The 18072-nt window shown below is 37.9% G+C and overlaps 1 protein-coding gene across 5 annotated transcripts in view; it reads left to right on the forward strand.

Annotated features, from left to right (window-relative positions):
* The window catches only part of GRM8 (glutamate metabotropic receptor 8), a 778872-nt gene that overhangs the window by 642123 nt on the left and 118677 nt on the right, over positions 1-18072 (forward strand). The gene's annotated exons all lie outside the window — the stretch shown is intronic.

An 18072-nucleotide genomic window follows, 5' to 3' on the forward strand; every position in this document is an offset into this window, starting at 1 on the left:
CTATCAAGGCCCAATGCCCACAGATTTGGCATTTCCTAGAAGTGGCCATGTGAGGAAAACTTGAAGAACTCAGCTTAAGCAGGGTCCCAGGGCCTGGGGGTGGTGCCCAAGGTGGCTGGGCATTTGCCTGCCCGGGTGTCACCAACACTGGGGGCTCTGTCTCCTCCTGCTGGGTCTGGTGGGGATCTGGTGGGGGCGGCGTGCAGGATGGCTGTGGGGTGCAGGAGCTTCATCAGTTTTGCCTGGCTGGTGGCAGCCCTTCAGAGGGGCTTTCCTAGGGGAAGGGTCTGCGGGGACATTGAAGAAAGCTATGTGGTGCCAGCACCCGCCAATTATAAGGGGCTCTGGAGCAGGAAGCCAATCCTGAACCTGAGAGATAAGGGGGGCCCAGAAAGGGAGCAGGACTGTTAGTGGCTGCATGGGGAGGGTGTTGGGGTGATTGGAATAGCATCTGTTTACCACCAGGTAAAGAATTATTTCACATTTTAACAGCCATGATGTGATAGCAGTGCATTGGCTTCTTCCAGTATAGAGAAATGAGAAACGTGCCCTATAGTCTCAGCTAAGGATTGGCATTCATTCATTTAGCATGTCTTTGACAACTGTAATATAGGACTATTTACAGGGACTTAGTGTTTCCTCTGTAGACAGGGGCTTTGTAAATGCCTCAAATAAACTAGAAACATATTCATGTACTGTCTTATTGTTCTAATATGTATTTCATTCTTTCCCATAATGAAAGTATCTCTTCTTGATCCTCAAAGCCATCATAACACTGTGAGAATTGAGTTTATTTCCTAAATGAACAATTAAGTGCATTTCCTAGCTATCCCTTATCCTAGCTAGAAGGTAAAAGCTTATGATGTACACGAGGGTGGAGATCATTCTTGTCTATATGTGTGTAACATGTTCACATGTGTTTTCTTGTGTTTGAACCCACTCAAAAGACATCGAGTTGGTAATTTTTAATACAGCTTTTTACTTCTGTATCTCCAAAGAGAGCTCCTTAAGTGGCATGCTTATGCAGCATCAGTCACCAAAGTTTTCAAAAAGGAAGCAGATGATGAGAAATAATAAAACTAGGATATTTATGATCTACTGTCTCTGAAATGACTTCCTGATAATTATCATGGTTCAGCTATCAATAATGCACAAAGACAGCTTATATTTCTAACTATTGTTGTGCTTTGTAAGACCACGTATCTGCAGTTAACTACATGCAGCAGCCTGAAGAAACCTTATCTACTGTTCCGTAACCCAAATTAACATATATTGAAGCATAGTTTTTATAAGTCTACAAGTCATTAATGCCAATCTGAAAATCAATAGATTTTTGTCAAAAGGTCTTTTGAAAGTAAACCTATGTGAAACAAAATAATTAAACATGACAAAGAAAATTTGATATGGGTTAAAATAGGTTAGCTACTTTTTATCTGATATTTATTAATGTTAAACTGCCTATTACATTCTTATGACTAAGGTTGTACATAGCAAAGTTCAATGGTTGAAAAATATGTCCACTATACTAAGATACCTAAAACATTTACACAAAAAGTATATATACACACACATCTCTCTATATATGTGCATGATATATTTGTTATAAAACTTCATATTGAATCTCAAGCTGTTCTTTAATGTACATTTAACAGTGCATGAGAGTTTTGTGTTTATTATTGTGTAACTATTCATAAAATATATCAAAACAATTTGTAAGAGTTATTTCTTATGCATGATTATGACCATTTATAACTAGATAGGAGTACCAGCTTTACTGAAACAGAGAGAATGTATCTCTGAGAAGAAAAGTAAGTAAATTAGACTGTGGGGAGGGGTTGTAAGTCAGGGTTGACTTCTGGAGTATAGCAGGACAAATTGTTTCCCCTTGGATCAGTGACCTGTTTGAAGGCCGAGTAGGGGGTGCTTGGAAAGTGACCAGTTTATTAAAGTCCTGCTTGGACATTAGTCAAGGCATCAAACAAATGCTTTGCTTCAGTTTTATCATCTGTAAAATGAACACATTAGTAGCCCCTGTTTTGTATGGCTGTAATAAGAATTTAATGAAATAATATAATGAAGCATTTAGTCCAGGACTTGGCACACATGCAATCCATAAACATTACCTATGCTTAATCCAGTGTCTCATGATTCTACATGGCCAGTGGGAGATAAGGTAATCGATGTGAGTAAAACACTGCTCATTACAGAGGCACTTGAATTTGCTTTAGAAAGTTATGAGAGAATCTCTTCATCAAAATGCTGACCATTTGTCTCCATAGCCCAGTGTTTCTTCTTATCTTTATTATTGGCCTTAATACTTTAGAAAATCTATCTACACTTAAAAAGTAACCTTTAAGTGAGATAAATACAAACTTTCTATATGGTAGCATATGGCCAGGTAATGTCAGCTAAGCAATTGTTTTTTGAATGGACTTGATAAATTCATTCTGTGCACATACACTGGGCTAAGTTTTGGGACTAGAGTGAATATGTAGTTCTCAGGGTGCTCATAGCCTGGAAGGATAGACCAGCACTCAAACCAACAATGCCAGCGTAGTGAGGCAGGTGCATGGATGAAGGTGTGTGCAGTGTCTCCAAGCAGCAGCCCAGAGAGACTTTCCTAATCCGGCCTGGCTGCTGATGACGGTTGTGTTGAGGGCCAGGGGAGGATACTCTCCCCTGTGTCCTCCCATCTCTCCTTAATCTGTTAAACCAGATTTACAGTAGATTTTACACTCTGAGCGGTAAGCATTTATCAGTCAGTTATTGGATGGAATTCTGCTCCAAAGAGCCAGTTTTTCTGGCTGAATCCAACCACGGGATGATTTTGTACACAGCCTGTGTACGATGAAGCATGTATGAATGTGACAGATTTGCCCTGAATGTACCTTAGTGGAGTGAAAGAATTTTTAAACAAGTAGGTTATTTTTTTTTCTTTTTCCTGGAAAATTATGAGGTGTTTTATTTCCTCAAAAGCATTGTCTTTATTGCTCCAAATATTATTGCTTCTTTTTCTTTATGATGGAACTAACATATGTTCTTAATGTAGCAACTACAATCAGCTAGTACAATTGTTTAGCTTGATTTAGGCTTTCTATTCAGTTGCCTCAGTCCGTGCGTGAAGGGCGTGTTGTCTGAGAACGAATTTGAACAATTAGGTCTCTCCATTTTGTTAGACTGAATGTCTCAAGAGGCAGGTGGTCCTTATTAGTGATTACAAAACATATTGTAACCTCGAGGTTCCGAGTAAACAGCAGAGCCTGAACTGCGGGGAGAACAGCCATATGCTGCTGTAAGTCCATGGGGAGAAGGTATATGGAGGTTAATGGATGTACCTAAAATAACTCTAACTCAGGGCTCACTTTTTTATACTTCCAACCAGAGCTTACTGGTTTTTATTTATTTTTTTATTGTTTATTTTTTGATTATGGTGGGAATGAGGCAGATGGTTTTGCTTGTTTTATTGTTCTGTTTTCTTCTGTTTTTATTCAGTTAAATAATTTGGAGATAAATAATAGTAGTAAAGGATAGCAACTCTATAAGAGTGTCTCAACCACAATTATTAGTGACACAGTGTCAATTGGGAAGGGTGATTTGAAGAATGGCTTCATTGACACTGATTTAATTTTGAGTGGGTCACTCCATAAAAGAAAGTAACTCTTCACAAGGCACTGAATCCTGAACCTCGGTTATCTCATCTGTTAAGTGGGGATAATAAATAGGCATTATGAAGATTGAATGCATTGGAATATAGTGGTGAAGAACGAGACTTCAAAGTCAGAAAAAGGTTTGAATTCCAACCTTCCATTCATGAGTCTTAGAGCCCTGCACATGTTATTTTAGCTCTTTTAGTCTCAGATTCTTCATCTGCATGGAAACAATCATAACTACTTCACAGAGTTCTTGAGATAATCAAAGGATTAATCACATACACAAAGATCGTAGAACACTGCTTGCCACAAAGTCAATGTTAAGTGAATATGGTAATCATAATTTGTTTTGTTTTGCCACAATAACTAGTCTACTACTGAGGACCTATAGTTTCAATCTAAAATTCCATACATGCAAAGTCTCTTTTGACTTTATTTTGATGTTTTGAGTAGGGATTAACTTAAAAAGAAGTACATACACCATGATAACTTTTCTGTGCCTGTACAATAAATCCAAAATGTTGACTTTAGTATTTAAAAAAATGGGCTGTATGCTTTGGGGACAACCAGAAACTTGAGCAAAATTTTTGGTGTTTAGCCCAATTAAATCTGTCTTTCCTATGGACATGTACTATATATCATTTATAATATAATATTTTAATTTAAATATATTTTAATATAATATTTAATTATATGTATATCTATTTGCCCGTAGATGGTTAGTCAGTTACATGCTGTACTGGAGTTTCCTCCACTTTCTTGGAATACAGATAGAAAGAATTCCTCAGTGTCCTCATTTGCCTTGTAGGTATGCTGTTTTGGATAAACATTACAAGTTTTTAACCAAAACCATTAGATTCATTAAATAGAGGAACAGCTTTTCTATAGTGAAGGATATTGAAATAGTCTTGAAGTAAAGATGGATTGAATGGAGTTGGAACAGTGTTTGAGGGGAGACTTGACCCTTTATTTGCTTGGGCTCTGAGAAGCCATGCATTTTCTCTTTGCCTCGATTTCTCCATTTGCAAAGTTGCCTACATTTAGAAATGCTCTTTCATATCACTGTCAGTGCTTATGAAAGAAAGCTCACCCTGTGAGGCCAGCTCTCCCTTTCCCACAAACCATGAATGTAGAGTCAATTCTCTGAGACCTTTCACTACATTCTGACAGAACTTTAAATGCCACTGTAGTTCCTGTATTTATACTCCATTCGGAAAAACTATTCTGCTCCCATTCTGTACAACAAGATGACTAGTGGTCAAAACTATATTTTTGTTTATTAGATTCAAATATATTCTTTTTTAAAAAAGTCATTTTGGGGTCAGTAGTTATATCTCTGTTTATGAGAAAACAAGCATTTGGTAAATTCATGTTTTTGACATGTTGAGCAAATGCCAAGGTAATTAAATTTTAACTATGTTCTTGCTAGCCCAGGGTAGGTGCTCAGTAAGTATTTGTTAAATGTCATGAATAATATGCTGATATTTTCTAAATACTGACTGAATATGGGACAATGATCCGAGATTATTGATTAGGAAGTAGACTTGTACACAGTTTATTTATTCAGTGGCTGCTCCCTGCCAGGCAGGATGCTAAGCTGTTGAGGAGTACAAGGTTCAATAAAATAAACTTCCAGATATTAAAAGATTCGCAATTCATTAAAGGCAACTATATGCTTGAGTAACTACAATAAAAGCATAACTAGGAACAGATTAAAGAACAAACTATGAATTCAGAAGGTATAATGATTACTTCCAACTATGAGGAGGATAAAGTTTCTTGATACATGAGATTCAAACTGATCTTCAGTTACTTTGGTGGCCAGAAATGGTTGCGAGAGTGTACAGTCCATGGAAAAAGCATCCGTCCATCTCCATCCATTCATTCATCCATCCATACCAGAATAAAGTGCCTCCAACGTGCCACTGCTGTGCTAGGTGCTGTAATGATATAGAGGTATGTAAGATTCAGTTCATAGGGTCACCCCTAAACTGGTAGCACTAAGTAGGAGCAGAATCCAAGGAAATGTCTCATTCATGAGTCCACAATGCATCCATCCATTTTCCTTTATTCTTGTCTATCTTGAGCACACAGTCTTACTGGTAAAGTAGGGTTAGTGTTCACTGAGAAACATTCTGTCTTGGTCTGGAGACTGGGAAATTGGGAACTGCTTTGATCCAACTGGTTTGCGATATCCCCATGGAGACAAGTTGGGAAGACCCTAGTACTTGGATGGCCTGATGAGAGAAACCTGACTTCAGAAGGCCCCTACCACTTGTCCTCAGAGAAGCACTGATAATTTAGGGCAAAGAGCATGTTGTACTTGTCTTTGAATGTTTAAAAATTACCACAATGTGGGTCTCACCCAATATTCATGAAATAAATTAAGGAACTCAAAAATAAAAGTAGTGTTATTTTTACAAGACCATAAAGGTGAGCTAACCATAAAGTACTAATCTGGAGATAACGTATAACCTAGAGCACATGGGGTAAGGGTAGAGTTCAGAGCCGTAATAGTAATCAGGAGTGAAATCAGATACAAAAGCCAGAATGGAGAATCTAGTTCAGGGTACATCTAATCGAGCCCCATAAAGAAGGGAAAATCCAAAGTCACGCACAAGAGCAAGAGGAGTGTGAATAGGGGGCCCACATAAAATTCTGAAGGACTTACTGTTACTATTACCACTGGCTTTTATTCCTGCCGTGCCATTTGCAGAACTTCCTATAGCCTGTAGGACCTCAGTGTTGCTTAGTGGCTTCAATACTTACCTTGAAGGGACAATATCCATTGCTGCCTGTCTGACAGATTATCTCTGCCTTATCTGTCCACGTACATGGTTTGAGCCTTGTTCCATAAGACATTTAAAAGGATGTAATAAGATACATTACATAGTAGAATAGACAAACAAACCAGGAAATTATGAAGGAAGAATAAAGAGAGTTAATAAATTTTAGTTAGTATTCAAGTTTGATTTCCTCGTCAGTAATTACAACCAATAGATTCACCTAGGCTGCTCAGTAGAGTAATAAATAGTCATGCTGATATTTTAAGAACAAAATTATGCCATATAAAAATATGGTTTCCCAAATAAAGTGTCTCCAATGTGCCATTGCTGTGATTTTTTAAGAATACACAAATATATGCCATATAAAATATGGTTTAATCAGATTAAGATTTGAGATGCTGGAATCAGTTATCTCAACCTTGTTGGAGGCAGATCCCTGGAGTAACCTAATAGTATCCAGGGAATCTAGTAGTTTATCAGGGAAATATAAGTAGAGCATTAAAAGGTCTATCATTATTGATGAAAAATAGAAGAAGTCATAAGCGCTTAAATAGCTATTTTTATAAATAATTGTGACAATGACACAGAAAAGGAAATGAAAACTACACAAAATGATAGAGATCAAATTAGAAAAGGAAAATCGAAAAAATATGATGCAAGTCAAAGAAGGACATAACATAAAGTACAAAATGCTTCTTTATACCAACACTAAAGATGGGCAAAGGAGGATGGTGATTCTAGACTTTTATGGGGATAATAAAGTAATAAAAATTATAATAAATGGCATTTTAATCCCTATTCTAGCCTTGAGAGGAATAAAGTAAGTACAATTTTAACATGATGAGTAGAATAGGAAAGGTTAAAATAAGGTTATAAACATAAAATGATAATATAGAATAGAGGAATAACTGGTAAAAAAAAAAGTCATTCTCTTATGGTAAATTTGCTAAAATATATGTGAACCCTGTATGCTAGGGTACTTTTAAAAAGCTCGATGGACACATCAGTGTTATTTAAAATCTACAACGTGCAAGAGAATTACAAGTAAGAACTGAAAAATATTATATATGAATAAAATATGTTGCCCCCAGGTATAGATAGAGGTCAGTAGCTGGTAAGGGCATGAAACTAAAAAGAATAAAGTTAGTGTGTCTGTTGACTGAATCAAAAGTTTAGCATGGCAGCTTTCCTCAAAATTTCCACTATTTAAGGAAGGAAAATAGAGACAGAACCTGGATCTTCCCCAAAGTCCCTATACCATTTTACTGAGGTTATTGATCATTATCACCAAATGAAGTTCTAGAAATGTACAGTTCTATATCAACTCGGAGATTGAGACATCAATCCATAAATAAATGACAGAGGGATACAACAAAGACACATAAAAGTACCAAATTTTACTATTCTTTGATTGCTTTTGTTTGTTCTAAAATCATTTTTTAAATTAAAAAAAAAATTTTTAATGTTTTATTTATATTTGAGACAGAGACAGAGCATGGGGGGGGGGGGGCAGAGAGAGAGGGAGACACTGAATCCAAAGCAGGCTCCAGGCTCTGAGCTGTCAGAACAGAGCCCTATGTGGGGCTTGAACCCACGAACCGTGAGATCATGACGTGAGCTGAAGTCAGGCATTTAACCAACGGAGCCACCCAGGTGCCCCTAAAATCATTCTTAATTAAACTTATTTTAAGATGATTGCAGATTCACATGCAGTTGTAACAAATAATAAGGAAAGATCTCATGTCCCCTTTGCCTATTTCTCCCCAACAATAACATCTTGAAGACTATAGTGTAATATTACAACCAGGACATGGACATTTATATGGTCCAGCAATTTTGTTCAAATCTCCTCAGTTTTATTTTTACTCATCTAGTGTGTGAGGGGGTAGTTGTGTGCAATTTTGTTACCTGTCTTGGTCCTTGCTTCTGCCACTATAGTCAAGATACAGGACATTTTCATCACCACAAGGATCCCCATGTTGCCCTTTTATTGCCAGATCCATTTCCCTCCCATACACCTCCCCCCAGTACCTGGCAACAACTCAAATGTTCTCTATTTCTACAAATTTGTCATTGCAAATAAATGGAATTATCCTGTATGTAATTCTTTGAGTTTCAGCTTTTTTCATTCAACATAATTCCCTCAAAATTTATCCAAGTTGTGTGTCCCTTTTTGTTGTTCAGTATTATTCCATGGTATGGATATACCAAGTTTGTTTAACCATTCACCCTTTGAAGGATACCTGCAAAATAATTATGAATAAATCTGCTGTGAATATTTGTTATTTTATGTAGAGAGAAACAAGGAAGAGTGATATCTTATCTCGGAACTGAATGAAATTCATTTTTATATGACAGTTTTAGACTTATAGTTAACCCTTTAATATAGAATATTTCTTGAAAATAAGAAAGGGAACATTACACCTTATCCTTATACCTGGGATAGTGATGTCTTAGACGTGGTAAACCTACCACAATTGCAGTAAACGTACCTAAGAAGAAGAAGTTCTCATTTAAAAACAATGCCACATAGGTCTAGCTCCTGTTAACATAGTAGTGTGTAAAAACAGACCTGTATGCTTTCTTCTGCTTCTACTTTCCATCCCTGTCTGTTGTGTTGTGTTGCTGTCTGTGGCACTAAAATGAAACTCTTAGAGTTTCCAAGAATTTCAAAGTTGCCCCTGCTCTCTATTTCTCAAGTTGTTTTAACACTCTGGTAGGCTTTGCTGTATTAGTTCTCATTTGACTGCTTTGTAGCTATCAGGTCAATTGGTATATGCATTTCTCTGCATTCATGCCATGTTTTTAGATTCCAAATATCATACATGACTTCTAGATTAAGCTATTTTATGATCTTCAAGACTACTGATGTAAACTCTTGTGAGAATGTTTAGAGGAAACCCAAAGGGACAGATTACAATGGAAATCTCCTGCTACAAATATACTTTGAGCTTTGGTATCTGTGAATTAAGTTTTTTAAATTTGTGCAACGAATTACCCTATCCTTAATATTAGTTAATCAAAGATCCAGTTGATTTTTATAAATGGTAGCTATAAAATATTCCATACGGGTGTGATTTCATGTTGTCCGAGGCACAAATGCACTTGAAGAACAGACCCTGCTATGCCCTGTGATGATGAAGGATGTATCACCAGAGTTTAGGAGACTGGTTTTTAACCTGGACTCTTACTAATCCTGAGACAGATTTGTGCTTTATGACTTAATGTTTGGGGCCTTAGTTTCCATGTTTATAAAATTATGAATTAAATATAGCTTTTCACTAAAATTTCTTCCAGATCTATTACTTTCTAATTGAATACTTCAGAGTGTGAATGTAATGTTATATGTATTTTCCTGTTTATTTACTTATTGTTTTTTAGATGAAAAAAAGTACTGTAGGAGCACCTGGGTGGCTTACTTGCTCAAGCAACTGACTCTTGATCTCAGCTCAGGTCTTGACCTCAGGGTCCTGATTTCAAGCCCCATGTTGGGCTCTACGCTGGGCATAAAGCTGAAAGAAAGAAAGAAAGAAAGAAAGAAAGAAAAAAGAAAGAAAGAAAGAAAGAGAAAGAAAAAGATAAATGTACTGTAAAAAGGTGTAAGGCCTCAATCATTCATCTATATAGAAGTGATTCTACAGTGTAAACCTCACTAATCAGAGGTCTTATGTGATTATTTTCAATTTGGGGTACTCATTTAAAGAAACATGGCTGCTTACAGCCTACAAAAACTACAACAGAAATGGGAAAGGTTACCTTTGTTTTAATAAAAATGTAAATATTACTAATTAATTAATTATATTAATGATACTCACTGTCTTTTGATTTTGCAGATACACGTTTTTATAATATGCTTGAAAAATAGAACTGTGCTATAGGGAAGCTAAGTTTATTCCATTGAATGGACCGAAAATCAAACAGGGCTAAGTAGAAGTTACTAATGTGATTTGAGAAATGCTTGTTTATTTGGAAAGCACTTTTCAGCAAAGATAAAAGAGAGCTAAGTTCTCTGTGAAGAGTTAGGGGACGTCACAGTAGAGAGGAACAGGCCACATCTGAGTGATAGACGGGAGCTAGGCTTATTTTTGCTCCCATAAAAAGGGAGAAATAAAATGATTTCAGAATTCCCACTGCGCTGTCTCAAATTCTGTTGCATTCAGCTTGTGACATTGAGACAATGAGCCCACGAGCATTTATTGCCCTTCTACCTTGTACACAGTAAGCAGCTTTATGTTTAGAGGTAGATGTATCGGGACTCAGGCACAGTGATCATGTCTCCATTCTGCCTTTGTGCCTGTTTATCCATTTTCTGGGTCTCCCTGGACTTCTTCCCACTCTTTATCAGGTTTTCACTATTTGTATGTTCAACTTTTCTCCTGAGATGAAGTTTCGTATCTGTTACTAGCTGGATAAGCAATTACTAGGCGTTGCATGAAAAATTTTTTCATATCCTTTAAGAGATGCTTAAGAAATAATTGGCCTTAGAAAGTTAATTCCATTCTACTATCCTTGTGACACAGCCTCCCACTGGACAATTGGCTCATTTTTCTGGAGTTTGTGGTGACTCTGAAAATTAAAAGATAGTCTCTTACAAAAAATAAAAAAAATAATAATTTTTTTTTCCTAAAAGTGTTGGAAACTTGAGGCTGAAACAACTTCCAAAATGATAACTGTGGGTCTTGTCCAAGTCAGCATTTTCTCAGATGCCTTCCTGGAACACTGGTTCCACAGGATTTTAAATAGCTGCTATATATGCACACAAAGGCTCTCTGGTCAAATAAGTTTAGGGAACATTAGGACAACTGTTTTTGTTTTGTTTTGTTTTCCTGCAATATTTGTGGAGCCTTTAATATGCTAATGCACATTATGGCTGACTGAGAAGGAGGCATCAAAGGTACTGTTGAATAAATTGATTTGACCGTGAATCCCTTTTTTATTTGAAGAACATTTTGTGGAACTAATATTCCTTGAAGCTCACTTTGAGAAATGATGGCTTAAGATGAATTTTTCACCTAAGTCGACATTTACATTTATTAACTCATTTAATCCTTATCATAACCCTATGAGTTAAGTTACTGGTAGAATGACCATTTTTAGAAGAGAAAACTTAAGATTAACAATAAGGGGCTATATTGAAGTTCGCTCAGCTAGCAGAAATGTAAGTGAAGTTCATGGGCACACACAGCCTACTCCAGTGTGAGGGCTTTTAGGAATACCGAAGGAGAATCAAGATGACATGGTGAATGATTGGACATATGGGAAACCAGGGAAAGGTGGACTCATGATGCCTCTGAAGCAAATGAGAATGCAGGAGAAAGATTTTAGGGATAAGGCTGCATAGGAGAAAGCTTCAAGGAGGAAGTCACCCTGAATCTAGTTGGAGCTTGAATGTTCTGGGCATGGGACATGAAGGAAGGCACAACATGGATAGGGGGTAGACTGCACACAGGCAGAGAGGGGGAGTCTAGGAATTTTCATAAAGAACAGAGACAACGGGGGCCTCTGGGTGGCTAGGTCTTTTAAGCATCTGACTCTTGATTTCAGTTCAGGTCATGATCTCACTGTTAGTGAGTTTGAGCACATTCGGCTCCTGATCACAGTTCAGAGGCTGCTTGGGATTCTCTCTCTCTCTCTCTCTCTCTCTCTCTCTCTCTCTCTCTCTCTGCCCCCCTCCCCCCCATGAGTAAACTTAAAAAAAATAGAACAGAGGAAATAGGAAGGGGAATCATAGAAGATCTATTTTAAAAGCGAATTTTCAATTTGGATCTCAGCTTTTGAGTGTGGGTGTCATCAGTCACTGGAAGGAAATGACCTGATCACACCTGGGCATTAAGAAGATTAAATGCCATCAGTCTACAAAAAAAGGTGGCTTGCAGTGACAATTGTAATTTAACAATGCCACTTGACCATTTACATTTTTAGTACATAGGCACACTTTAGATGTAGGGCTTATTGGCCACAAAAAGAAAATTATCCTTTATTCTAACCACAGCTTTCTTTGTAGTTTCTCAAGTGGGCTAAGCAGGTTAATAAGTATTTCTATAATGTTGGTTGATAACAGAGTACTAAGCAGATATCTTATAGTTTAATTTTTATGAATTCCTGCCTTTTTAGCATATGTAAGTGAATAGTACAGTGAACAAACTCAGGAGACAGTGTGGCTGAGATTTTAGTGCAGTTGACAAATTATAGACCCTCCTGTGGCATCCCAGAAAATAGACAAGTAAAATTTCTTTTGCTAGAATACCAACTGATTTTGCCTTTTCCACACAAAATTCCAAAAAATCTAGTTGGCCAATGATGAAACATTCCACCAGCATCAGAGCAAAGCCTTGTTGTAATGTCCATTGCCTGCCGTATGCTTAATAAAATGTCACTGCTCCAGGATAGGCACTGACCCAGTCAGCACAATAACAGCTCTGAAACCTTTCCTCATCTGGGAAGCAGAGGCCTCTATTATGTACCAGATCCTATTTTACTGAATCTTTTTACAGGTCAAAAAGGTTTTGTATGTGAAAATGCCTTGTAAACTTCAAAGTGCTGTAGAATCATTAGCTCTTATTTGTGAGGACCATAATCGTTTTGTGTAGAGGATAACAGTCACACAAAGTCAATTTGGGGGGCGTCTGGGTGGCTCAGTCAGTTAGGCTTCCAACTTCGGCTCAGGTCATGATTTCACCATCTGTGGGTTCGAGCCCCGTGTGGAGCTCTGTGCCGGCAGCTCAGAGTCTGGAGCCTGCTTCAGATTCTGTGTCTCCTCTCTCTTCCCCTCCCCTGCTCATGCTCTCTCTCTCTCTCTCTCTCTCTCTCTCTTTCTCTCTCAAAAATGAAACATTAAAATCAACATTAAAATTTTTTTTTTAATTTCAACTTTGTCACTTTCTCATTTGGAAGAATTTTTGACATATATTGAGGTACGCATAAATTTAGTCAGAATTGGATTTGCATAGACTTCAACAGAACTGAACTTCTAATATTTAGTTTCTTCCAGTTTTTGTGCCTCTGTGTGTGTGTGTGTGTGTGTGTGTGTGTGTGTGTGTGTGTGTGTGTGTGAAGTTCAGTCTTTTACCCCAGGGCCCATGGAAAATTCTGGTACGGCAACTGGCACACAGAGTAAGTTCTCAGTAAATGTGGGTTGAATCTGAAAAATTTCATTGTAGGTTTGTCACTTTGCCATTTCTCCCTTACTTCATGTGGGTAAGGCCAGATGGAAAGAAAACAGATACATTTTTTTTAAATTTTCTTTTTGTTTTAAGCTTACTAATTGTTCTATAGCTGATATATAAAATAAAATACTCATAACATCAGAGAGCTAAATTAAAGGCCAAAGTTAAAAACAGTAATTGTTCACGAATGTGCCTTTTTGCAGCCTTTCAGCAAATCATATTTATTGGCATGTAAGAAATAGCTGCCCTTTGTAAGGGAGCCCTCACCGTTCAGGAGTGCACCTCTGGAGCATGGCGGCCATCTGCCGCTGCTCCCTAGCGGCTGCCCTAAACTGCCCGGTTGTCTAAATGTTGAGTGGAAGAAGAGAAAGGAGCAGCTGTTCTGGAGCTTTGTGGCTGCCTCTGCCCTCCTCCTCACCGAGCAGATCTGCAGCTCGGCTCTTGGAGCAGGAGATGCACTAAGGCGGGCTGTAGTCCTCTCCAAGCTCATCCCTCACGCAAACCACAAACCTCTTCTCTGCCATCCTTTATCCTTCTCCTGTCTCTTGTTTCCGTTCCTCCTGCAGGATGCTAAGTGGGAATGGGGTCAGGAGACTGAGGGGCTGTGCCCAGAGTGGTGTGGGATTCGGGCCAAACTGTATTCTGCTTTTCGTGTTGCTCCTTTTATTTTCTTCGAATCAAAAATTCTTCCTGTGTCAGAGATATATGTAAATACCTCATGTCATGTAGCTTCAAACCAATCCACTGTGATGACATTGCTTCTTTTTATGTAACAGAAACAGTAGGAATAGAAGACGATTAAGAGTTTTTCACTCTAGTCTTCTCTTTAAGGAGAATCATTTTGCTGTCCATAATCAGGTCTGTGAATGAGGGGGGAAGCAGGGAATCATTGAAATAAGCTTGATTGACTTATATCGAGACACCAGAGAAAGAAATGAATGTATCTAGCACATGAGAGGTAGAGGAATAAAGAACGGAACACGGGCTGGTTTGGTGGGAGATTTGAAAGTTAAAAAAGAATAAGAGAATTTTTTGAGTAGCTGCTAAATGTGAAAAGTACATACACAGAGAGAGAAGGGTGGGAGGAAGAGAGAGGGACAAGGCAGAGAGAGAAAGTGAATGAGTGTTTGAGATCAAGAAACCTGTAGAAGAAAGCATGCTTAAGGGGGTACAAAAGGATTTTAAGAAATTGTGCTTGGTTAGATGTGTTACATAGAGATTCATCTTTTGGAATTGCTGAGAAACTTCCATAAATCTTTAAGTTGCTTCCAAATTATTTTTTGGATATTTAGTCACCATGCTGTAGTGCCATGAGGCAGCTGAGTTTTCTGTGGTGATAGTCTGAATGTAAAGTGTCTTGCCTAGTGTTTTTTAGAGTAAATCATTACCTAGAAGGTAGATTGGAATAGGATTTCAGTGTTTTACAGCTTGGAAATTTCAGAGAAATTTCCAAATGATTAGATGTCATCTGTTGTTGTCCTGAAACACTATATCAGAGCTAGAAGGAAACTTGAACTCCTTCTCTGATATTAGAATAATGGTTTGGGATGGTAATCTGCTGTTTGGCTTTGGACTACTGTGTGGATTCTTTTTGTTTTGCTTTGTTTTTGTTTTGTTGTTGTTGTTTTCTTTTCTTTTCTTTTTTTTTTTGACTCAGTATTAAGTAAATTCACTAAATTGAGACAGCATAAGAAGTTCCTTTAGGTAGTTTCAGATTGGAAATTAGCTCTTTAACCTCACCTCATAAGATACCAAATACCTTAAGAAATGAGAGACCATTTAGAATGGATGCAGGAGGTCTGGCAGCCAAGTGAGGATTGGCTTATGGCTTAAAGACCTGCACCACTGAGTCTGTACTCGGAGGAGTTAGACTTGGATACCAATAGAGGTAGTAGGGATCCTTTCTGTCCTTGACGGCCAAGGGCAGAAAAATAGGCCTCTGAGTTATGGGGAGGTTTCCTACTGAAATAGTACAGTCATGGTAAGCCATGGATGCCATAGAGCCGGCAACTACAGGATTTGGCTCTAGGATATTTTCCTGGATTCAAAGACTGCACAACCTATGCTTCTGAAGAAGACTGTCCTGCTGATCTAGAAAGGGAGCTGCAGAGTCAGTGGGGGCTGGGGGTGGGATTAACTTGTAATTAGGCTTTGATAATAAGTATTGATGTCTCTACCATCCATTCAGACTGGAGGGAATTTATACCCTGGGCCTGTACAGTCAGAATCTTCACTGAGTTTTTAAGGAATAAAAAAATGTTAAAAAATATCAAAAAAAGGTGGGAGCAGAGAAATAGAGACAAGAAATAGTGTGGGCTGATGTTTGAGGAATTTCTAAAAAGTTTTTAAAAGAAGGAAGAGACTTAGAGATAGTTGCAAGCACGAGAGACATTAAAAACTGGGAAAAGATGACCTCATACATTGTGCTCCATGTTATGAATTCAGCCCTCTTTTAGTACTTGTGAGTGACATCAATACGTATCTCAATCACTTTTCATTATTTTGGTGGAAATTAGGTTTTAAAAATTACATAATATTGGACCCAATTCACATGGCGCATTGACTTTGCAACTGTTAAGGATATTTAGAGCAGAGGAAACTGAAGTTCAGGAAGTAAAAATGACTTACTCATGAGTCTTTAGCTATAGCTCTTGACCAAGATTCCAGCAGCTTATGTTGTACAGTGACTACCCCCATTGGCCTCCCTCATGTGTCTTATTATTAACCACTCTAGGAAAAAAGTAGGTGGAGGCCTGGAGATGAAGTGCTAATGGTTGGTTGATGAGAGAAATATATTTGGTGCAAGACCTAAAATTCCACACGGCAATTAAGGTGCCAGAGTAAGAGAGACATAAATACAAGAAAAGAAAAGAAAACTTACCTTACTGCCTTAAGACATAGAATGATCTTTTAAGGGGTTGGTGCCTCATAAGTGTAAGAGTATCATAGTCAGAAATGTAAGGGTATCATGGGGCCCCTGGATGGCTCAGTCAGGTGAGTGTCCAACTCTTGGTTTTGGCTCAGGTCATGATCTCATGACAGTGCAGAGCCTGCTTGGGATTCTCTCTCCCTCTCTCTCTGCCCCTCCCATGCTCATTTTCTCTCTTTCTCAAATTAAAAAAATAAACTTTAAAAAATGTAGAAGTATCATAATAAAAAATATAGTGTATGTATTTAAGCAAATATAATGTTCCTGAGTCTCACATTGATATTTGATTAGTCAGTCAGGGTGGTTCGGTTAATATTTTTCTTTCTTTCCTCAGCTTTGAAAACAAGACTCATGGGTCAGGTAGCAGATTTTGTTTCAATCCCTAAAGTGTCTGCTTTCTATCCTTATAGTGTGTGGTAGCTCACAACCAACTGGGGGGGAAAAGAACCACCAGAGAATTTAAGAGGATAGCAAGTAAGCTGGTTCTGAGACAGCTTGGAATTCAATAGGGCTGACAGAAGACAGTGAGTCATGTTATGCTATCCTGGCCTAATCGAGTCAGTATTCATCAGGGAACCTCTGCACAGGAAGTGCCGATTCCACGCCTTAACAGCCAGGGCAATCGATAACATCAGACAATAGATGTAGTCTCTGGGCCAGCCAGCAGAACAGTTCAAAAAAAAGGAGGCTGCTTGAAACAAACAAACAAAAAAAAGTGCACTGCACTTTGTGAGTGTCTAATTAAAAAGAAAGAAAGAAGGAAAGAAAATGAAAATGAAAGAAATGGAGTTCTAGTTGTCCTGAGGAATTTCAGGTCACCACACACTTAAAGACTTCACTGTGTAGAAAAAAAAAAAAAGGCAAGGTTAAAAAAAAAAAAAGCAAGGGGAAAAAACAGAGTTAGAAAACACATCTGAAGATTCAGGTAGTTAAGATTTCAAACAGAGGCCAGGCCTGAAGGAAGGTACAGCTTTATCACTGAACATGCGATAGGTGGGAAAATCCTAAGAAAGTGCCCCTAAGAAAAGGCACTTTTACATCCGGCATCAGAATGTATTCATGGTGAATACGTGGCTTTCCAAATTTATCACATCCTTTTCTTAAATCGCCTCGGTCTGTGCTCAGAGTTCCTTGACTTCTTGCCATGCCTTCACTTGATCATGGTAAACTCTGTGGTTATCTGCTAAAGAGCTCTATACTCCATCTGAAATCCATGAGTTTGCTTATGTCCAGCAATGACGAGATGTTTAATATTCTGCCAGTAACAATAGTCATATTTTTGATGTAATGGGTTATTTATTAAACCAATTGTTACTATTTGGTGTTAGCACACTGAACAGCATCATTGTCTGAACCCAGAATTATGAATTTAGTTTCCAGGTATTTGGTGATGATGGGGATGCCATTTGAAATGGTGTTTTAAGTTTGGCTTTTAAATTTATTTTGAAGTTTCTATTTTAGAAAACTGCTTGAAGTGGGAAGTAAGAATATCTGATTGTACCTCTCCAGACCTTGGACCCAGTGTAAAGAGACAATCTCTT

This window comes from Neofelis nebulosa, chromosome 4 (assembly GCF_028018385.1).
Source record: "Neofelis nebulosa isolate mNeoNeb1 chromosome 4, mNeoNeb1.pri, whole genome shotgun sequence".
NCBI classification, from domain to species: Eukaryota; Metazoa; Chordata; class Mammalia; order Carnivora; family Felidae; genus Neofelis; species Neofelis nebulosa.